Below are 23763 nucleotides of genomic sequence, written 5' to 3' on the forward strand. Positions count from 1 at the left end.
CCACGTTTATTTAGGCAGTTTGGTCGTGTAGGAAAACGTAAAACAAGATATAAACCCTGGTGTTATCTCAGGGATGCAAGAGAAGATGCATTAGTAGAACAGGTGATATTTAGAGGCAGAGCAATGCAAGACGTAACACAATATGGAAAAATGTGTGCTGATACACCTGTAGAGAAAATACGGAGGGGAGCCCTGTTAATGGCCATAGCTGAGTACTGTTTTAGTGCTACAACTTGTCTGAGTTCAATGAAATGAATGTTTGTTTATGTTCAGGAAAGAGAATGATGTAAAAGTGCTTAGCTATCTCCAGGTGGAAAAATGCCACTGATGTATAAAGCCTGTGTATTCATTCAAATTTATGTTAAATGGGACTTCTGTAGTAACATCTAGGTTTGGAGCTTAGAGCAGCAACAAAACCAAAACAAAACATCAAGATACAACTGTATTTTATTTCATGCCAGCAGGAGGATGCTTCTCGTTAGGGTGGTACCTTTGCAAGGCTTCTCAGCAGCATGATACTGATCTTCAGGTAGTTCGAGTAAGAGCAGCGCAGCATGGCAGAAGAAGGTAGTCTAGAAAATGCAAAAAAAGCTCAAGTATTTTCTGTTATTTTTCCACTGACGTATTCATGCCTTGAGGATGAAACAGCAGAATCTGAAAACCAAATGGAGATTGAGGAGAAGATTGTCTTCATTTCTGAACCAGAGAAGGGTGGTTGTTTTTTTGTTTTTTTTTTTTTTAAACAGAACAATGGAAAAATCACTTCTAGCATTCTCACTTTTTTTTTCTCTCTTTAAACACAGCATTTATTAGCACAGAATGATCATAAGCTACTGTCCATCTGTGATTTCACAGTGGTGGTTTGCCCACAGCCTCTGTATACACAAGTGTCTGCGTGACCAGCTGCAAGGAGGCTGCTGGAAGTGAGTCCTTAAAGCATATTCACACAGTAGCCTTTGTAGATACTGAACTTTTTAGGCTAGCTGACCTATATAAAAGCAGGAATGGTTAGATATGTATTCTCTTAATGCCACTTAACCAATAATTAGGCTTCAGTTCACTCGTCCCATTTTATATGTGTGGCAGATACACACAAATGTGTTGTCATCATAATTCAATCTGTATTTGGGAACTTAACTATGCCTGAGCCATCCAGTTCTTCAGGACGTGGTGTTCTACATCACTTAAACCTCCCTTAAAGTCTCTCTTCTGGGTTTCCTCCCTTCTACTGGTTTGAATTTTACTATTTGTAGTAAAAGACATTGCAGCATTCAAGCGTAGCTGTGTTAGCGTTCTTGCTGGAGCTTCATTATTAGCACTTAAAAAAACACATAACTTCAGTTACATAATCATACTGATTTGGGGCCCAGTGTAGAACACGTTACATTCTGAATTTATACCCTAGACATATTTGTCTACAAAACAGCTTTCTTTGGCAAGAGGAAGAACTACTAGTGAGAACTTAATCAAAGAAAGTGAGACTGATGTATTTTCATGCGTTGCTTTGCCAGCTAGATAAACAGTGGGCTTATGCTCAGTTTTCTGCTCTGAACAATTCACAGGGATAATAGTTCATCTAATCACAACACAGAGACGAATGTTGGTATTTTATTGTGTGGAAATTCTGATCTGGTTGTTCTTGCTGGATTGTTTCCAGGCTTTTCTGCCTCTTGCTGAAGAGAGTTTGAGGTCGGTAAATGTGACGTGGGGGGAGGAGGGAGGGAGGAAGGGAAGCAGGGGGGAAGGAGCAAAAGGAGTCAGAATGTAACTGTCATCCTTGGCTGACTCCTTCATGTGTGCTTCAAGGATTGGTCATCCCATGAAGCAGAGAGGGTCGTTAGGCTCTTTGATCCTCATACGAATTTGGAGATGGTACAAACCTTTTCTTGCCTATACTTGTGTATCGTTAGTTGCCCACTGCTTTATTCAAAAGAGATTTTACAGTAAATATTTAATAAATAAAGCTAGTTAAACACAGTGGCAGTAGATAGAGGATCTTCTATTTAGGTTACATATATGTCATGGTTCTCTTTTTCTTTCTGGGTATGATGACAGGTTGATGAGGATTGGTTGGAATCTAAATGCTGACCAAGTTCAAACTGTTTTTGAGCATAGTTGGTTAACCTGAATTAAAACCCCAAAAGCTTCTTTAAAAGAACTTCTGTATCTCCAGCTGGTGCATTCTTATTATAGAAGTCGACTGAAGCAACTAATGTTAATTGTGAATTAAATATACTTATATTACAAAGTCACATTTTCCATTCTTTTTCAGGTTATATTCAGGTAGTATCATGATACATCTTAACCAGACCAAATGATGCAGAGGGAGAATGTGGACAAGGCATTAGGGTTATTTTTGTTTGGTTTGGTTTTTACCTGTGTCTTGTAATCCTATTCAGGGCAGATCTAGATTACCCTGGCAACAGTGCTTGTTAACCAGTGTAAAAGGCTTGCTGTTGTATTCGTGTTTGCTCCATCTGATGGAAACAGGTGGATGGTAGTGTGGTGGAGGAAGCAGAAAACAAAATCTTCTTCGGGTAAAGATTTAATCTTGCTAATAATTGTGCATCCGTGCTACTTCAAGATGGTATTTCTTCAATTTTCCAGACTCTAATCGGCAAATATATTTTGAAAGGCACTGTGATAGAGCAGTAAAATGTTAGTAAATGACCTGGAACAGGAGAATTGTAAATTCTGTAGCGGGTAATGTTTCACAGCTTTGAACCATTTTAGTCCTCCTTGAACACATGCTGTCTGAATTTGCATTTTACCCCCTCCTTTTTGCATGGGAGCTATTCTGGAACGGTTGTTTTTGATGAAGTCTCTTGTTTTTGTCTCAAAATAAAGCAGTATTCTGAATTCATTTATGCTGCTGTTGTGTTATTAGTTGGGAGACAGCCTGAAATTTGTCACTGCTGCAAACAAATTCTGTATCCTGATACAGGAAAAAACAATGGGAGGTGCGTTCTTACCAGATTTTAAGTAGAACAAGATGCATAAGGAGATAGTAGGTGGAGGCTGCACTAAATCCTAGGCTTTAAGCTGAAGGCAAAGACTTGCATTGTTAACTAACATACCATAAAAGTGAGTTGCTTTGTTCTTAGTCTAAGCATGCCTGTATGCTTTGGCTGAACTGGCCAGTCTCTGGAAAGTCAGCCTGCCTCGATAAGGTTCTGAGGTCAGCTCTTCTCCCAGGGTGTGGATTTAAAAGCACTGCAGACTGTTTTAAAGGTGACCGGCTGTGTTTGCGTGACTGGTTCATTGGAGCTCAGGAAAAGCTGAGGCTCGCTGCTGTCAGTCTCCATGGCATTCTGCTTCATCAGATAATGAGAAGTGAAACTTCTACAGCAGACATGCAAGATATTATACGCTTTCACTTTATGTAATTTCTCTTGATCTTTTTTTCTTGAGAAAGCTTATATTTGAAATGATAGTTTAGTTAGTGCTACATATTTCAGTTAAGGTTGAATGGTTTTTCTACTGCACATTCCTAGGCCGTTTTTTGTTGTTAAACTAAGATTCTTAAAATATTAGTTGTTGTAATTGCTGGAGCTGAAGCATTGCATGCCTTGTGTATGCTTAATATAAGCTGTTAAAAACAGATTTCATCACTGGCTCAGTAGGTTAATAAGAACAAGGTCGTAGGTTGTTCAGTACTGTCAGTTAAAATTGCTTTTAGAGCAGATTTCATTTCATCTTGTTTTGTGTTTTTTTTGTGTGTTGTTTTTTTTTTTTTAACAAAAATCTAAACGACTGCTTTCTAATCATTTGTTTTCCACATTACTATTTATTTCTTTTGATATTTGTGAGAATATCATACATATTTATGTAGTGCATGTTAGCAGTTAATGCATTTAAAAACTACTGAGTGTCAGCTGACGCATGGAGACTTCTTAGCAGACCTTACCTACAGCTACAGTGGAAAAATTGCTCTCAGTTTGTATTTTGTTTGTGGAAAAGTCTGCAAAAACAAAGCGAATGCCATTCTGTAAGGTAAGCGTATGGATGGAAGAGGAGCAGCAGAGAAACGTAGAGGCTCTCTGAAGGCCACACAGCAAGGCAGTGGCAGAGCCAGACTTGAACTCAGAAGTTCCTGGCTTGTGGCCTGAGGCCCCAGCCAGTCGTGCACAGCTGTATTGAATTGTGTATAGAAAGATGCTTTCTTTTTCCTAATGCTTTATGGGAACAGAGCTGATTTAAATAACACGATAATATGGATTAAAAGCTGGAATAGTATATTTCACCTTTCTCAAAATCTCAAATGCTGAAGGTTCAGTGTTTTAAACTTGCATTTAATGATTGTGGATTTCCATTCTGCTGAGGAGTGTGGTTGATGCAGCTGGATCGTACACCGTAATGAAGCATAGTGCAGGGTCTTGAGGTCAGACTGGGGGCTTCTGCAGCCAGTAGAGCTATTCAAGGCTTAAAAGCTGCTCTGCATGCTACCTTGAGAAATCCTAGCATTAAAAATGTGCATAAATAAATCCCTGAAAAGCAGACAATTTCCTTTGATGTTTCAAAGTACAAGTTAAAGTCTAGTTCAGACACAGTCCTCCTGAAGTATTTATGAAATTCACTTTCTATATATAACGCTCACCAAGTTTTTAATGAGGTTTTACGTATTGTTATCCTTCAGTGAATTATGAAAGGCTTTCATCGTGTGAATCTTACAGGGAAGAGGAAACCTCTGTAGATTTTCTATGGATTCACCGATGGTTGTTCATTCCTCGAGTAGAAATTTTGATAGCTTTTATTGAATGACAATTTTGGTTATTTGAGGTGTTTCCTTTAGGTAGGAGGCCTTGATTTAGAGCTTCATTCTATAGAGTGACTACAAGTTCTTTTTCTGTACTGTTGAAACTGCAAGGATTAGCAAATCTGTTTTGGTGGTAAAAGGGACTTTTCCATGCAGTTTTGTTAGTTCCAAGCTGTAGCAGCAAAAGAGAGCTTGGGTTGTATTTTCTCAGCTGCACTGTTTACGTATCTAGCATTTCTTGCAATCTATGGCCCTGTGCAAATATACAGTAAGAATGTTTTCCTGAATTATTCAAGTGACATTTGGTTGGGGAAATGAATGAAGCCAAAGCAAACAAAAGCAACCAAAATCAACTCATCGTGCTGCCCTGACACCTGTGTGTGTGTTGTACCTGCCTGCAGGTTTGCTTTTGTCTGTGGAATATAAGAAAAATCTTAAATAGATCTTAACAACAATAAAAAGGTTCAGGTACTGTAAACTTTCAAGCCGAGTATTTGACACTTGTGATGGATGGAGCACTTGAGCCTTCCTTGCTCAGCATGGCAGTGTGACTGTCCCTCTATCCAGGAAGAACTGTTACTGGGTGCTGGTGCACTTTGAGGCTGCATTTAAGACTTTTCATTGGTAGCAACAAAAGTTGCAGTAAGCAAGCAGTGTTTGTGGTTTGTTTCTTGGTTGTTTTTTTTTCCTCCTAACTCGCTGGCCTCTTGTATGCATCCTGCTAACTGAGCCAGATAAGAAGTGCTCTCTGCAGTAGTTTCCCTTTCAGTTTCAGCTCTTTTGGTGTTCACAGGTCCCACTTCCTTCTGGCTGTGGCTTCAGGAGATGTTCAGACTGGATGACTGTCAGGTCTGTTGCGCAGTCCTGGGCCGCTTTTGGGATGGCCGTTGCTTGGGCAGTTCTTGCTTTACTCACCTCTTACAGCTGGTGATACGTTAGAGTTAAACCATGTAGTTCTTCCCAATAGGCCTTCTGGAAATACTGAACTGAATAACTAAACTTGGCTGCTCATCAGCATACAGAGTACAGTACTATCTCGTTACCACCCCAGAAATGTGCAATGGGCTGGGTTCTAGGGATGGTGACAGAGACCTGACTGACTGAGATTATTCATTCTGAGCTGTGTGGACTTTGATTTAGATGGGTAGGTTAATCACTAGCAGATGAAAGTCCTTGCTGTTTTTTAAAGTAATACGTTAGCAAGAGCAAGCTTATCAAAGGCCTTTTTAATTCAGGATGTTGTTTCCAGCAGATGATCTCAGTTAAAGCAGGAGGCCTGATCCCTTCCTGAAATTTGGAATTTCAAACACATATGCAAGTGAATTCCCTGCCATTTGAATGTGTGGTCATGCTCACCTCTTTGCTCAGTTGCACAGTCCATTTTCTCAATACAGTGGCTTCATAGAGAGTTAGAAACTTTGTGCTGGCAGTATGCGCAGAAGCATCAATAAGCCAACAAATTAGATTTGAGGTTCTAGTGTTTAAAGGGCTTTTCTTTCAGCAGGAAATAGTCTCCCACACCAGCTTATGCATTTTAACCTTCAACTTTATATAGCAGCAAAGAGTTGACCTGTCTTTATGCAGAGCCACCTTCCTTAAAGAGGATAGAGAGATAGTTTGACTTAGCAGGAGAGCAGTTTTTGTGGAGTGTCTTACTTTCCTGTTAGGTGTCACACAATGTTTTGCCATCACATCTAAATAAAACTGAACTGCTCTGTTGCACACTTTTCACAAATTCTATCAGTGCTAGATAGGAAGATGCAGCTGTTACAGAGTGGAGAGGTCTTCACATTCGCTGTCAGCAGACAGGAATTACTTTGAGCTGGAAATGTGAAACTGTTAAATGAATCTTTACACTGAATGCCTTAAATGGTTTTGATCTGGCTGCCTTCTCTGTTCAAAGATGAGATGTTCAAAGAGAATGGATATTTTTGACTGCTCAGAAGTTAAAAAAAAAAAAAGTTTATTATTAATTAGAAATAAGATGCCTATCTTAAAGCAACGAGGTAAAAATTATTTGAAAGTAGTATGTGCTGCTTGAATTGAGAATTTAACAAGGCAAATCAGTTTAATGTTAAGACCAGAAATGTAAATAGTAAATATCATTTCCCTGTATTTTTCACCTCAGGTTTCCAGTTGTGCCTTTATGTACGTACATACTGTCTGTACACCATGGCCAGTGCTGTTCTGTAATTTCTGCCTTCTAGGTGGCAGTTCAGAGGCTTCCTCGTTTTAGGTTATTTTCTGAATTACCTCTTCCTTTGTGATTTGTTTCCCTTTTCTTTAGGAAAAAGGAGTGGTGCATACCTGGGAGCTGACCCATAGCCATGTGGAATATATGGTTTGCAAGTTCCATTCATCTTAGATGTTTTCTGTGCCAAAAGAACTTTCTTATGCAAGTTTCCATGTTGTGAATGAATGTGAACTCTTTGGCATACAAGTAATACTGAGCCAATTTAGCTTACAAGAGAAGCTTCTTTTTTGGTGGTGATGTATAGTTAAATTTTAATACATTTCCCTCTTACTTTTTGAGTATGAATGAACAACAGATTTTTCAGTTGCGAGGTAGATCCAGTCCTCTGACAGGCATTTCATATTTCTAAAAATGTTGAGGTTATTTTAGACCATTGCATTAGAAAGCAACAGGTTAAGTGGTAGTAATGGATCTGGTAGTGTATCTGTGAATGACTTGAGCAGCACCGTTCAAGCTGCAAATTATCACTTCTGGAAAGAGATGCAAGGAATGATAATCTTCAGTCAAGGTTTCTGAAACCTCATCTTCGACCCTCAGCACCAATAGCAGTGATTCTCAGGTGAGGGACTGCTAAAACTGGGCAGACGTCAGCTTCACAGAAGTAACAGCTTGATTAAAAGAAGTTCTTTTCCTCGATTGGAGTCTGTCCTTAGTTTAGACAAATGCCTGAGGATACAGTGAACACTTTTCACTTCAACTTTTTACAGTCTTTGCTTAAGAAATAAGGAAATGATTGTTTACTCAGCAATTAGCGAGTTTCATGTCTAGACGAGGTGGTTTAATCTGTGCTTTATTTCCAGAAGGCATGGAACGAAATTGACTTTTTAAAATCTGCAGCTAGGGAACGGTGTGCATGGTAAGTCCACAAAAATGGAAGAAGGAGAACAGATCGTCAGAACATGAGAAGTGATGATGCTCTGCCTGCAAATGGATTATTTTCTGGAGTTTGTTTCTACCTCCTAACTGTTGTGGTTAGCTAACTTGAAGTAGCTATGTTAAATAAGTATGAGGGTATGGCCTGCAGAATGCAGTTTTCTACAAGAAGAGACGCTCCACGTTTTTTATAAGGTAGCACTGAATGGGTGTCACTTTTCAGGTTATCTGTGCAGATCAGTGGTAGGATCCTACGTAACACAGCTATGTTTAGGATAGCTTGGTATTTTCCCATTTAAATTGGGCAGATGTGTGATTGAGGCAGGTGTGCTTTATTGTGAGGCAGTGCCTGCTATTCATGATTGTCTTGCTCCGTGGGTTGCAGTAACTGTTGATTTTTCTTTTTAAGCAAAGGCGTTCAAGCAGACAGCAGTATTTCTGGTGTTAGCCGTGCTGCTGGCTCTTGAACTTCTCCTTGGAGTGATCTTTAAAAATAATAATAATAAAATGCATTTGTAATTGGACAGTTGCAGTTTTCTGTGACCTTACAAAGCTCGTGACTTAACTTCTGTTAATGTCTCCAATCATGCTTCCTATGGAAAACGCTCAGTTCTTTGTATACTTCCAAACGTAGCTTGGGGGAAACAAACAAAAAAAAAAAAGGTTAAGAAAACTTGCACTTTTTTTCCTTTTTAAATTAAAAATTATTCTTCTATATTACAGTAGCAGTTAATGCAGTCAATCCATTCAAACGAGTGAAGAAAATAGGAATTAAAAGGTTTTAGATGCTGCAAACTTTTGCATTTCTGTAGCAGCAATACGTGTCAATAAATACGTTGTGCTTTTAGAAGTGAGTTTCTTTGTATATGTGAAAATTGATTTCTCATGGACTTTGTGAAGTAGATCATGTGTGTTTTTCTATGAGGTTCATTCTGTGGGATTCCTAAAAATAGGATTTTTCCTTGATAGATACTCAGTGACATGGCACGTAGGCCTACAATGCTTAAAAGCTTAGTATTGGCCTTCAGAATTAATTTTTCTCTGAGGATTTACTAGGAAGGAGGGGTACATGACTAACATTCAGTGGACTTGATCTTCGTCAAGCGTTCTACAGCCGTTCTTCAAAAACGCATCAATTTTCAGTCTTGCAAATTTAGGAAAGATGATGGCGACTTCTGCTTCCCGTTTTGTGCTGCTTCCCCGTGTTCCCCATGGCTGGAGACACTGTGTGCTTTGATGTGGGTATGTGTGTTTCTGCTGGTCGTAGGCGATCGTGTTCTTGCAGTGCCAGATCAAAATGATCACACCTTTCTTATGTCAAGTGATGATATGAAAAGACAAGCTTAAAGAGGCTTTGAGTTTTTTGGCTGCTTGAATATCTTCATGAGGAAGGATGATTGGCTTCCTGTTGTTCAAAACAAGTCCTATCTTGTGCTGGTTCTGTGCTGTATTTGTTTTTTTGGGTTCAGGCACAGTTTCTTTAAAGTGGACCAGTTTTCATTCTGTGAGCCAGTGAACAATTTCACCTGGTGTCTTTGGAATTTGTATGAATCAAGTTGAAAAATAAGGAGTTGTGATACTTTGAATAATAATTCATTGAAGAATGACTGCAAAGCGTGGTCAGCTGGTTGCAATAAGAAGGCTGAGAAGCACGCATCTTATAAGCAAATGCTTCCATACCAGGCTTTGTGTGCTTAATGCATTTCAGGGTTCCTAAAGAGTTCTTCCAGAGTTGAACACAGTTGTTTTTTGGCGCTCTGAAGTCTTGCTGCTTTAAAAGTAATTACTAAGTCAAACGGCTCTCTTTATTGGGAGCAAACTGTACTGTAGTTCACTTTTCCTCATTGATTGAAAGCATCTAGAGTTTCATAGTAAAAGCCCCATTTTTCATTTATTGAGTTGCATTTTATGACCTTTGGTGTTGTTACACAATTCACGTCCTGTTGGACTTCAGAATGTCTGTAGGAATGCGTCAAGGAAAGCTCTTAGTGCACTTCTGATTCACTGAGTTCCTTGAGCGGGGCCTGCTGTCTCTCGTCCTCATGGAGGCTTTAATGAGAGCTGATCCCTGCCTGCCTTTACCACAGGTGCAAGCTGCAGAGCAGGAGGTTGTGGCCTGTTAACAGAATTGCTCCCTTCAGTTCTACCTTTACATCTTCGGAGTTTCACTCCATGGTATGAATTGTTATGTGTATTTGCTTCTACAAGCTGCTTTAAGGGGGCACCTGATTAATTTCATTTATCAAGGTGACCTTCATTGGCTTATAAATCTTCATGTGCACACAAAAGGGAAAGAAGTTTGTTAGCTTGTATATTCTAAAAAGTATATCTTAAAATGCATACTAAAAGTTTGTCTGACAAGACAATTTGCTTCAATTATACACTTAAAGAGGCAAATACATTTAAGCTTTTCTGTTGTGAAACACCTGGCTTAAAACTTAGTATGGCTGTTCCACCGGATTTTAGGTTTTCATCATCTGTAAATAACCTATGAACAACAAATACTGAACAGTAGCTTTATAAAAGAGGTTTTTCAGTGCTTGAGTATTTTCTGTACCTGTAGTGCTAGCACACCAAGGCCTGACTAGATTGTAAAATAGAATCTGGATGATGGTACTTGATACAACCATTACTTGTGGTTTGTTGTTTCTTTAAGGGGAGATGGTTCTCACTGCTTCATTAATGTACACGTGGGAGTTCCCTGACTGCAGAGTGTCTGTTAAATGAATGAGAATGTGCTGAGACACATTTTGCACTGGATGTCCATTATAAATAATTCTAGATAAAAGGTGAGGATCAGCAGCTTTGCAAGCTTAACAAAACTCAACTGAGAACTGGTTAGGAAGGAGTATTGCAAAAAATTGATTTGAGTGATATTAGAGCCAAAGCAGGAACTTGACAAGACTGGATTGGGATAAAAAGGCATGTATCTGCTTTTCCAGACTCAGAGAGTTACTCGGCTGAAGGCTGTGTTTGTGGAAGTCTGGAGAGCAGATACTGCCAGTTTTCACATAAAGCTCCCCTGGCTACAGGCTGGAAGGTTGGACGTGCTTCAGCACACCTGGACCTCAAACTTAGCTGTGCTTTTAAGTGACAGCGAGTTGATCAGGATCTTGTAAGACCTTTTTGATGAAGATTGGGTGATAGATGTAACCTGGGAAAGCTCAGCAACTTGTCAGCTGTTTCTGTTTGGTTTTTGGAGCTGGTAACATGCTGAAGTATTAATTACACAATTTGTCAGTTTCTTGAAAAACATCAACAACTGAGACGCTCTGTGAAATCCCCCCTTTTCTGTCCAGGACTGTGTGTTGTTCAAATCACACTTGGAGTACTAGCTTTGTCCCTGTTTCTAATGAAGTATTCCTTAGCGGCAGGAACTGTTTATTCTCCATGCTGCTGACTTGTCCTGTGTCTTTGAACGTAGGTTATTTATTCTCTGCTTGGGTTTACTCATGCAGAATTAAGTTTTACATACTTCTTAGTGTTGTTGCAATGCTTAATTAATATTTATAAAGACCTCTGACATCCTGTGATGAAAGGAACTGTGTAAGTGTTCACTAGTGGTATTTATTAGTGAAAATGCAGGCGGAGTCAGGAGGACACCAGTTTTTAATTCGGAGTGAGCAATGGAGTCATACTGTAACCTTGAGCAGGTCATGCAGCCTCTTGTTTTGTAACATATCCTGGGAAAGATCTGCGTTGTTGCAGCGTGTGATATTAAATGTCATCCATCCCCCGAGTCGACTCAAAATGAGAAAATACAAATATAAACTGGCATACAACTTGAGTGAGCTCTAAACGTGGTCTGTGTTTTGTAAGGGCAAGCATCAGTAGAGGTGGCAGAGGGTGAGAAGGTGCTGCATTTAACAGTTGGTTTTAGAGCCAGAAGTGGAACGTGTCGTACCTAGGTATAGAACTGCCTCAATTTTGAGTAACTGAACTTGAATGAGATTGTATGCATTGTGCTTAACTGGAAGTGCACAATGAGTGAATGAAGTGTATATAATCTGTCTTGCATTCTAAGAACTCGCTTGCTAATCCATGGTATTGAGCTGGTAAGCAGGCTCTTACTGCAGACAGAATACTGTGTATATTTGACTGTGTCTGTGTTTGTGATTGCCAAGATTGATAATCGGCTCTTAGAGCATCTAGTATTAGGCTATTTCATAACAATAAACATATCAATCTCTTGTGTGGTTTTCTTTCCTCCATCTGACAGAGGAATGTTACGAGTGCAGACTCTCATTACAACTGTGAAGTACCTCTGAACTTTTTGGATGGTATACAGCTGTTTAAAATATTGCCAGCTGACAATTTGTCAAATTACGTAAGGCACAATAGCACTAAGTGAAATGATCTGCCAAGCTTTATGCATGCAAATGCAGGGTTTCAGGCTTTTTTTCTCATCTCTATTTTACTCACTGCACAAAGAACATGGGGCTTCAGAACTATTCCTTAGAGTGCCTTCCAAGGAACTTACTAAACAAGTGAAGTGTGAGACGTAGCTGAATGCAAGTGCTGGTTATGGTGGGTTGTGACTGAGCACGCCCATGTTTTTCCTGTTTCTCTGCAGTCTGACTGTTAAATTCTGGGGACTTTTTTCTTGCGTTCAGTCCTAGATCAGCTCTAAACTCAGCTGGTATTAAGGGTGAAAAGGCGGCCAGGTTGGATGGTGCTCTGATGGTGGCAGCCCTGTCCATGCAGGGGTCAGAACTGGGTGCCCTTTGAGGTCCCTTCCAACTTGAGCCATTCTGTGAAACAGCATGACTGCCTTTACTGGGGGAGAAGGGGATGTCTGGAAAGGTTCTTCATATAAGCCTACTTAAAAGTCTTAACTAGGATATGGAGAACTTACACTACACTGAGCTTTGCACAGATTAGTTTGAAGAAGTGGTAATTTGGCAAGATCGATAGAGCATTAAACAGACCTGCAAAATATGTTGCTTACTTTCCCTTCCCACTTCTAACTTAGATTTCCTGATAGGAGTAGTAACAGTCCTGAGCATTTGTAAACTGTGTACTTGCAGGAAGAGAATGAATAAACATTCTTACCTGTCAAAAATAAATATGGCCTCTGGCGATAATTGCAATGGAAAATATAAACTCTAAATGTCTTTGCCAAAAAACAAAACAAAGAAGAAAAAAAAAAAGAAAAAAAACCTGAGCAAATTGTGGCTTTTTTCGTCTTTTTTTTTTTTTAATATCAGAAGTTCAAACAACTTCAATTTGCCGCTTCTTCCAGCTTGACCTGCAGCAGCAGAATAGTAACTCTGTGCAGAAAACCTTGCTCTTCCCACTGATACAATTAAATACATTCTTGCTTTAGTATATTGATTTAGTACGATTAAAATAATGACTTATAATTTGATAAATGCTATTTTTATTACCGTAGTGCCCTGAAGCACCATATATGCAAAATTGTATTATATTTTACAGAACTGGTGATCTGTAATGTGCTTGTCAGGATGTTACTTTACTTGCTTAAATTATTTTCACTGTTACAGCAAGTGAATTTCAAGTGTGTGTTTGGAAATGAAATAAGTAAAATAAAATCCCTTATCAATTAAACAACACTTCTTAAAAGTGGGAGTGATGTTTTCCTGTCACTGGGGATTTTACCTGACAGCCATGACTTTTCAGATATTACAGAGAGTGTCTTGGCAACTACATGGGTAGTTATGCACTGGCATAAGCTCACTGACAGCTTTAAGTTCCAGTGAGAGGAAGAAGTTAAGGTAGCTCGTAGTGCAGAGGAGACTAAAATAACACACAGGATGAGGAAGACGAGACCTTTGTCTCTTCTCAGAGCAAGAGGAAGAATCTTCCCCTTGCTCCCAAAATGCCCCAGTGCAGAAGATACAAGGCTCTGAGACTGGAAGAATGATTATTGGACATGAATAAAGGTTACAACCTAAAAAGGGACAACTGCATAAAGTTGGTCTAACCAATCACCAGTATTAGAAACGGTGCCACCAAAACAATGGTGTGAAGTATTTAGTAACTGAGGCCCTCTTGATGAAATGCACTGAAACATCTATTTGCCACCTGGACAATGTGTCTGAAGAGGTTTCCTGTCTGTTAGGAGCCTGAATTTTCAATGTCAAGAATATATTCTGGTGCCTCATAAAGTCAGAGAACTACATCCCATTCCTGCTCTTTCAAGTTGGTTTGCATGAAGCTGCAATGAAGAGAGTATGAAAATGTTTTTAAGAGACATAAATTCTTTTTTGATATGTTGAAGGAATTGGGAATGCAGCTGGTATGGTATTCTCCTTTATTTTTTTGGTTGAAGGGCGGGACACAGGAAGAAGGAAGAAAACAGATGATATGAAGCATGGCCTGTGTGGATAACGCCACGCTGAGCTTTCAGTTCTTTAATCTCAGCCACATCTTTGAGAGACTGAGCATGATGTACGATGAGATGCAGCTGACCAGGTGGAACAGTGGTGTTGTGAGCAGTAAGCTGACTGGAAAACAACACAGTGAGCTTTAGCATAGTTACCCATTGCAGTGGAGTTTTAACCTTCCTGCCAAAATTCGTTACATTTTGTTGCCGTGTGACAAATGGCAGCAAAGGAGCAGTCTGTCAAAATGCTGTCTGACATGGCAGTGTAAATGAGGCGGTGGTGTGTCACTGAATTCCTCCGTACAGAAAGAATTGCACACATTGGCATTCATTAATGCTTGTTGAACGTTTTTGGAGACCAAACCGTGGATGTGAGCACAGACAGTGGGTGGTACGTTTCTGCAGTGACAACAGAGATGTGAAAGACAAGCTGTATTGCTATGCACTGCTGTCACACCACAAAATGGGATTGTCAACTAATGGTGGTAACCGTTAAAAATTTGTGTTTTGGAGCTAAGGATTTGTTCTATCAAATAGTGTTACTCTGCTCTTTCTGTCTGTTGTAGCCTCCGTGGAAATAAATAGGAAGTGTTACTGCTGGAGTGACCTATGTAGAAGTCCATGGGGCCTGATGGAACTGGCTGACCATAGAATTACAACCCTCTGCCTCGAACACCTCCAGGGATGGGGCAGCCCCAGCCTTTCTGGGCAGTCAGTGTCAGCACCTCATCACCTTCTGAGTAAAGGGTTTCCTCCTAGTGTTTAACCTACATTTCTCCTCCTTTATTTTAAAACCTTTCTACCTTGTCATAATGTTATCAAACTGCGTAAAAAGTCAGTCACCTTCTTGTTTATAAGCTCCTCTCAACTACTGGAAGGCCGCACTGAGGTCTTCCCCAGAGTCTTCTGCAGGCTGAACAAGTGCAGTTCCCTTGACCTCTCTACAAAAGAGAGGTGCTCCAGCCCTCTGATCATCTTTGTGGCTTCCTCTGGATGTGCTCTGAGAGCTCCACATCGTTGTTGTATTGGGGCTCCAGACCTGGATGCAGTACTCCAAGTGAGGCCTCATGAAAGCAGAGCAGAAGGGGACAATCACCTCACTCACCCTGCTGGCCACCCCTCTTCTGATGCAGCCCCAGATGCTGTTGGCCTTCCGGGCTGCAAGTGCACACTGCTGGCTTACGTTAAGTTTTTATCTGCCAGAACCATTAAGTCCTTCTCAATGGGGCTGCACTCCAGGAGTTCTCTCTGTACACATATTTGGGTCTACCCCAACCCAAGTGCAAAACTTAGCGCTTTGCTTTATTGAACCTCATCAGGCTCACATTGGGCCCGCCTTTTGAGTTTATTCCTTCTGCCTTATCATGTGCACCTCTCAACTCGCTGAGGATGCACTTGATCCCATCATCTTATCACCAGTCTCCACCTGGACGTAGAACCACTGATCACAACCCTCTGGCTGCAACCTTTCAGGATCTTCAGAAGCCATCTGGATATGAGCACACTGCTATGGGTGTCCCTGCTGGTGGAAGGGTTGGAGTAGATGAACCCAGTGGTCCCTTGCAATCCAAACCATCGTGTGATTCTGTGTAAATGTAGCTACTTCTGTTACCAGAGATTTTCTGTGATCCAGTCTTTTGAGCTCTGGGTGACCTGTGTTGGTACCGTAACGACCCTATAGCAGAAAATGCATAGTATAATTGAGCTGTTTTACACGTTTTCAGTGTTTATGTTAGAAATGGTATGAATGCATTGCTGCAGTTGCCACGACAAATAGCATACTTCCTTGGGATTTTAGTGCGTGTGTGTCTTAAAGAATAATTTTGTTCTTGGCATTTAATGCAGACGTCTATAAGAAATTACAGAGCTGCTTTTGTTAGAATTCAGTTATGCCATTGTCAGGAGAGTTACCTTTTCCTAACTGCTGTTAGGTTAAATGTAAAATAGTTCCATTATTTAATAACGCTTCTCAGCCATACACGTAAAAATACATTATTAAGATGGAAGTAATGCTCATCAACTTCACTTTCCTCGCTATCTGGAACAAGTTTGAGACGTTGGTAAAGCGGCCTGTAGAGCTTTGAGCTTGCCTTGCACAGCATGTCTAGGCTACAGAGTGCAAGCCAAAGTGCATGGGCACACAGCCGATACAGATGGATAGCTGGTACTGCTCTCCTGCTGCAGATCTGCAGAAAACATCTGGCATTAGTATCCAGCTCACTCAGCCACTAAGTACAGAAATAATTTGTTTTTTTAAAAAAAAGAAAAAAGATTAGAACAAAAAAGGGTTCCTGAACTGGATGGCCAGAGTCGGTGATACAGTATTGGTTGTGGTCAGTGATGTAAGTCCTGTGGGCAGCTGGACAGTAGGGTGTCCTGGGCAGGTCATCCCTGGGTCCAATACAGTTCCATGTCTGTGAGTGACCTGGTCAGTGGGGTGGAACATAGCCTCGCTGAGTTTGCAGATAGTCCAAAACTGGGCTGAGTGCTGGACACCTTTAGAGTGTATGATTGCTATTCAGGGGAATAGCAAGAGGGAACAGGCTAGAAGAAAGGGTCTGGTAGAAGCCTCTGGACATTCAGTCAATGTGAATGGGAAGTCCTGCATCTTGGGCAAAATAATGCCATGCACAGGTTAGGCATCTACAAACTAGAAAGTAGCTCTGCAGAGGAAACACTTGAAGTCCTGGAAGAGTAAAACCAGAATGTGAATCAGGAAGGTGTCCTTGCTGTTAAGAAACCAAGCACATGTTGGGCTGCATTAGCAAGAGTGGGGCGCCAGAAATGTTTCTTCTCTATTCAGTACCTACAAGACTGCCTTTAATGTGCTGTGACCAGTTTTGGCACCCATACAGGAAAGGCAGTGGCACATTAAATGGCCACCAAGATACTTAGCAGACTGGAGTATGTCTTGCACAAGGAGAAGCTGAGAGAACTGGATTTGTTCAGACTTAGAAAGCTAAGGAGGTAATGTTACTGACTGCTGTCGTCAGCCACCTAATGAGCATGTATGGAGAGCCAGGCTATTAGTGGAAATGGTGTGCAGTGAGAAAAAAAAAGCCAAGAGGCAGTTCCACTGCAAGGTGGAGAAAGGGAATTCAAATTAGATTTTGAGGAAGTGCAGTGAGTGCAGCCAAAAAGTGGAACAGGCTCTTCATAGTATTGGTTATTTCTCTGTCTTTGGAGATGCTTCGAATGGGTCTTGACCAGCCTGTGTGATGATGGCCCTGCTGTGAACGTGAGGTTACACCAGGTAACTCCCAGAACTCCTTTTAAATAAGAGTCACTGTTGTGACTGATAGTAAGACCGGTAAGAGGAAAGTGTCACTAGCTTCTAAAGAGGTGAATTGCTTTGGAAATTAGGAATTAAACCTGAAATGTGCTGTTTAGGGAGAAGATTTTTTGCAGCTTTCCTTCCATCAGTTTTCAAATGAGGGCGTTTTATTTTCTCCCAACATACAAGCCATTTGTGGTTATAAAACTGGTAGAATTTACAGCTCTTAATCTTTTCATGCAAACCAATACTGTCAAATACTTGTGTATACTGCACCTGCAGACTAATAAGCAATCCTTTTACCGACATCTGGCGCTTTTCCCAGATAGGCTGCCCTTATTTCGAGCCCCATGTTGTGTGGCAAAGTAGGGCTCTTGAAGTACTTCTGCATGCACAGCGGGATAGGTAAAAAGTTCTTTTTAGAAGGGGCAGTGAAAAGAGGTCGCACACACGCAAGGGGAAGTTCAGCTCCTTCTGAGAGCAGTCACAAGTTCTGTATTGAGATTGTATTGTGGTAGCTGTTACCCATTAATTGTTGTCTGTCTGTTGTCATTCATTTCTCAACGTATTTTACTGTGGGTTACAGAACCACAATGATACCTTTCTTGGTAAACAATTTGAGATAATAGGGCTTTCTATGCATCTTACTTTCTATTTAAAAAATCACATTATTTGATCCTTCAGTGAAACCTTGAAATCCTGAATAGAACTGTCTTGCTGAATGAATGTTCTGATATGACAACAAATTATGGAGCTGTTAATGACGGGTTGATTTCTGACTGAATGCTTTGCCATTCTTGAGGTATTTTTCACCATGTTTCACAACTTTCTGAACGCTTTATCTGTGGTTTTGATATCTTTGTGTGCACATGTAATGAAACAATCATTACTGATCCATAAAAGCTCTGAAACAGTTGAAGACTGAAGGAGGGAAGGAAGCTTGCTCAGATCTGACATTCCAGGGCTTTGGCTGTAGCTCTCCATTTACTTAAAGCTTTGATTTCTGTCTACTGAGGCCAACTTATGGAAACTTTAGAACTTGCAATATGTGTAGTTGATACAGCTGGAAAGTGTAATGTTGTACAACAGACACAAGCAAGAAATACGGAATATGAAAGAGATCTCAGTTCTTATTTTATGCAATCTAAGGTTTACTTATCAGCAGGAGGCTAATGAAACCAAAATGGAACCCCCCAAAACCTGTTGCTGAAGTGTTGAGAGCACACCTCCATCTGCGTGAGCATATGCCAGTCTTTCTATGGCTGTAAATCACTGTGCAATTATATATCTATGCAGTACTCCAGTACTAATTAATCCTACTCTATTAACAAGTGTAGTAGCGTTCTATAAGGAGTCGCTCTTCAGAAAAGCATACTTGTAGTGTAGTCAGCATGCTGATCTTGTGAGTTCAGTTATTTTCTCCAGCAACTTCAGATGACTGATGTTTTGCAGTGATAAAGGCATATCTCTTATTCCAGATACGCTATTTAAAGTAAGCAAACTTCTCACTGTGACGTGGTTTGGTCTCCAGCCAAAGAGAAGACAGAAGCAGCCTACTCTACCTCCTTGATGGGCAAACAACTCCTTTTAAAAGTGCTGCTTTACAGAGCACTTCTTAGACACTTTTTCTGAAGAGCTTCCAGTTAATGTATAGCAAAGTGTGTACTTTATGTGTGTATCAAACCCACAGCATGTCTTTTTGTGGCATGGCTTTTGTTATTTACTGTCTTACCTCTTAGACTGTGTGTATATATGTTCATATATAATGTTACAGATATGAAAAACTATTTTCATATTTTAGAGCTGAGTTCTGTTACTTACATTTCATTTTCATTCAAAAAAAGTGTAGAACAGTTGTCCCTTTCCTAGCTGGTCAGCCGTGGGATGCATAGCCAGTCTCTTCAGTGTTGGAGTTCAGTGATGGTACGATCTTCAGTCTCATTTCAAGCAAACGACTGTTCTTTTTTTCCTCAAAAATGTTATGCTGTAGGTTTATTTTTTTATAGTCTGGGAAATATTTGTACTCTGAAGTGCTGTTCTGAGGGTTTGTTTGTTTCGTTTTTCCCTTCTATGTATCAGAGTTAGCTTGTCCTGAAGTAGTTCCATATTCCACTTTTGCAGTTCTGCCTGAAAGCCAGGTTTCTAAGGGGCTGTCCCACATGGAGCTGACTCGTGTGGCTTGGTCAATCTGCTTTATGCACATGAGCATTGCATAAGAAAGAATGTGGCTGTGATGTGCATTTGTGTAACGTTTTATACGGTGAGTCCCATTTTGAATCTTTCGATCAGCGAGATCACAACTCCTTAAATGGCTCAGTCGAGTGGAAGTAATTCCACCTTACAGCTCTGGGTTGTAGCCCAGGCTGCGTAACACCTCGCTTCTGTTTGATGTTCTGTTTGAACACGCCGGAGCACACCTGTGTGTGTTTGAACACGCCATGCTCTTCTCACCATGTTGAAATAATGGATACTTAGGTTAAAGTGTAACACTCTGAATGAAAGTAGAATTAAAATTGTTGGGCTTTCTGTGCTCTGTAGGGCAGCAGTTCCTTTTGGTCTCTGTAGTCCCAGTTAATTGATTTGATTTCAGAGCTTTCATCCAGCTGAAGCGGTTGATTGCTGGTGTTCATAGCTGCAACAAGAAGGGCCTGAGCCTGAGAGTGTGAGAACTGAAATCCTGCATACTCATTTAGCAGTGTGTGCTGTGTTTTCTTCTTCATTGCTCGTGGCCCTTGTTACTATCAGTGTGTTCTTTCTAATGCATGTATATACAAAGCGTGATGCAGGAACGTACCAGTAAAGCCCCTGTTACAATTAAAACTGCAGAGATGCAAGCGACAGCAGTAGGGTTACACATGCAGAGCGTGGAATAAAGGACTGAATGCAGCCCAGTTGAGAAGATACGTTGTCTTTACTAGCACAACTGCAGTCAGCTTCAGGAGGAAATGCAGATACTTTTCCTGATCAATCTTTCTATTGATAAAATTTATATAGAGTTTTAACTGAGTGCTGTGTGGAAGGGCTGCAGTTTCATTTAATTTCACATGCCAGTAGCTACAGCTCACTGGAAATCCTTCTTCCTTCAAATCTTGGCCAGAGTTGGATACCTTACTGTAGATTTAAATCCTGGTTTAGACCCTCAAATTTGAGTCTTTTGATCTATTTCTAAAATGATAATTAGTTTACTTCCGGACCTATGTTTTGAATCAGAGGGGAGCTGCGCTAGTTCAAGTTAATAAATGTTGCCTCCAAGTGGGATTGCCCCATGCAGTGCATATCATTCTCTCACGCGGAGTGAAGGCCTCCACCTGCGGTTGGTTGTGGCTTAAGTCTCTAGACAAAATTTATCAGTCATAAATGCGACCTTGTAGCTATATAGATAAAAGCTGGTTCTGTTAAAGTGCTGTCAGTCTTGCAAGTGCAGTTTCATAATCTCTTCTGTTCCGGAGGAGGGTAGAAAGGTTGGTTCCCAGCTTGAAGGAAGACTTCTAGGTTGCACCCAGACAAACTTGCTGTCACTGCTGTGTTGTGTTATAGCAAATAGTGAAAGTAAAGAGCGGGGGCAAAAGGAGGGAAGGGAACTAGTAGTTCTGCTGTCTGGTCTGCGTCCTTACAGGGGACTGCCGACATTTTAAGCAGCTGCCCTGCAGCCCTTGGAAGGAACCTGGAACTTTATACTGTGAAGTGCCACTTCTGAGTTTCCCACAATTTGTATCTTACACATAACTTCAGTTTTCATGCAATTTCAGTCAAGGATGACTTCATAGGGTTGTGGCTTTTCGCACAGACGAAGGTTGTGTGTGGCGTTATCTGCACCCATCAAGGCGTGCTGTCAGCAGATAGTGTCACAGTGTGGAGCGCAGCGCGTCCTCTCGTCTGCCGTTTTCAGTCAGCTTCCATTCTTTACCCATGCCTTAAGCCCATAGCTGTGGGGAAAAAGGAAAAATGAATGCTGGGATTTTGCGGGAAAACAGCATTCTCAAAAGCCTGTTTTGTGAGAGGATACGCTTTTTAAATGCCTCTTTTTTTTTTCTTTCTGATATGTCTTGTGAGAACTTGAATTTTGCAACTGTTTTCCCTAGTTAACTCACTGAAAAACCCTCCTTGTTTTCTGAAATGATTAGTTTTGACTTAGCCACAGGAGGTTGGTACAAGGAGCTAGGTAATGTATTGAATACCTTGTCATAGCTACTGTTCTGTGCGTTGCTTTTCGAAACAAAAATTTGGATCAGCACTCAGAGATTCCCTTCATTTGTAAGCTGTTAACACGTTGTTTTTTCTTTTTGTTTTGCTAATCAAAAATGAAGTCTGTAATGCACTTTTAAAACATTTTCCAACACTGTTAATTCTCAGATTTTGCAGGCAATTAATGAAAGTCCTATTAGAGAACTAGAATAAAAATTCAACTACTGGTTGCTGTTCATCAGATTTGCTCTTCAGGATTTTGGTGTGTCTGTGTTCCATCACTGTGTGCTGGTAACAAAAAAAACAGAACCATGCCCCATTGCATTACTCTTAATCCACTCATTTTAGAGTTACATTTTTCTCCCCATGCTGATGTTGTCAGTAGAAGCAGCCGGTGCTGCTGGTACACCACAGAGCCTGGTTTCTCTGGGCAGGCCAGAAAACAGTCTTGTAGTTGATGTTCAGTTAATAGGCAGCAATCCTCTGAATCAATTAATGAGATACCTGAAAGGTTTTTGTTTTGTAGAATTTGTTGAAGCACTGAACGTTGCTATGTTTGTTTTTCTCCAGTCAGTTTTGTTCTCACAAGTTTGTATTCAGCAAGGTTCTGTTCCTGTGATGGTGTGTGGTCATAGAAAAGAGGGCCACGAAAGACAGCTTGCTGTATTGATCAGTGTCTGATCAGAAGTGTTCAGATGTTAGAAGAAGCGCATTAAACAAACAAGCAGTAAAACCCCACCCCTCCAGATCATCACCTGCTTGCCTTTCTTCTGCTTGGTACTCTCAGGGCTGCTGTCTTGCTGCCATTGCAGGCTGGCTCACCTGAAAGCCGACAGCAGTTTTATCAGCATAATTGTAGCTGCCATACTTTTAATGGTAAACATACGTTTTTGAAGTAGATGTTTCAGCAGTAAGGTTTCAGTTACATTTTTTTGCCAAGAACTTAATGGTTTTGAACATAGACCATATCCCAGGTGTTCGGATCGATCCCTGACAGTTCAACAGAACCGAGGTGTGCCTACATGGATTGTTGATTTGAAGCCTGAATTGCTAAGTATTGATGATCCCTATGTAGTAGTTGGTGATGATGTGCCCTGTGGGATATTGAATATCCAGCTCTACTGAAGGAGCACGAGCGAAGGTGGGCCCACGAGCTAAGCTTTCATCTGCAGCCTTAGTAACAGAGATCCTCATCCCCGTATATAGAAAAACAAGGCAGCGGCAGCAGCAGTCTGCCTGTTCTGAGCTTGTGGTCACACAGACAGGTGACCATAACCACGTGTTTTTTTTCAGGCTATGGGTTTTCTGTCCTCAATTCTTTTTATTGTTAGTGCTCCATGTCGCTGTAAGCCACAACTTCAGCTTTGATGGTGAATTTCAACTTTTTCTCGTTCTTTTCCATTCCCTGCTCTGCTCGCAGAAGTAAGTAGGTGCTTTTAAGCAGAAGGTTGTCTGTGTGCCAGGCAGTTACTGGAATTCATTTTTTCATCCTACCCTTTTTCAGCAGCTCCTTTAAGACAGCTCTTAAATGTTTGCCTGCCACAGGAAAGTTTTTTAGAGACTGTGAAGTTATAACTGGCACTGCAGCCCAAAGGCTCCAAGCTGTTTGTCAATAAGAAGGTAGCAAACAGAATTTGAGGTTATAGTAACTCAGAAAGAGAATGGTGTCACTGGAGAGCTTTTTCCATATTACTTAAAAGGAATACTTACAGAAAATTGGAAAATTCCATATCAGTGCTGTGACAGTATGAAGTACACTGACCTCCCCAAATGCATCGTGTGCATGTTAGTGAAACTGAAAAAACTGTGGGGCTTTTCCTTGCTGAAGTGTAGAGCTGGAAAGTGTGCTTTTGACATTTTATAGAGAACAGTAAAGAGCAAGAGCTGACCTTGTTCAGCAATACTGGACAGAGTGCATAAAACGCTGCTCAGTATGACGGAGAATGCCTCCAGTTTTGTTAAAATGGGACAGGACTTGCCGTTAATGTATAAATTGCACGTGGCAATAGCCTGGGGATGGTATTACTGAGCACTCATCCATCCTAGTCTCCATCCACCAAGGAGGAGAGTGAGTT

The 23763-nt window shown here is 40.7% G+C and overlaps 1 protein-coding gene across 1 annotated transcript in view; it reads left to right on the forward strand.

The window, feature by feature from the left end:
- Positions 1-23763, forward strand: part of TNRC6B (trinucleotide repeat containing adaptor 6B) — a gene marked incomplete at its 3' end in the record, with an annotated part of 111011 nt that overhangs the window by 43533 nt on the left and 43715 nt on the right. The gene's annotated exons all lie outside the window — the stretch shown is intronic.

The sequence above is a fragment of the Tetrao urogallus genome, assembly GCF_951394365.1.
Source record: "Tetrao urogallus genome assembly, chromosome: 1".
NCBI lineage: Eukaryota > Metazoa > Chordata > Aves > Galliformes > Phasianidae > Tetrao > Tetrao urogallus.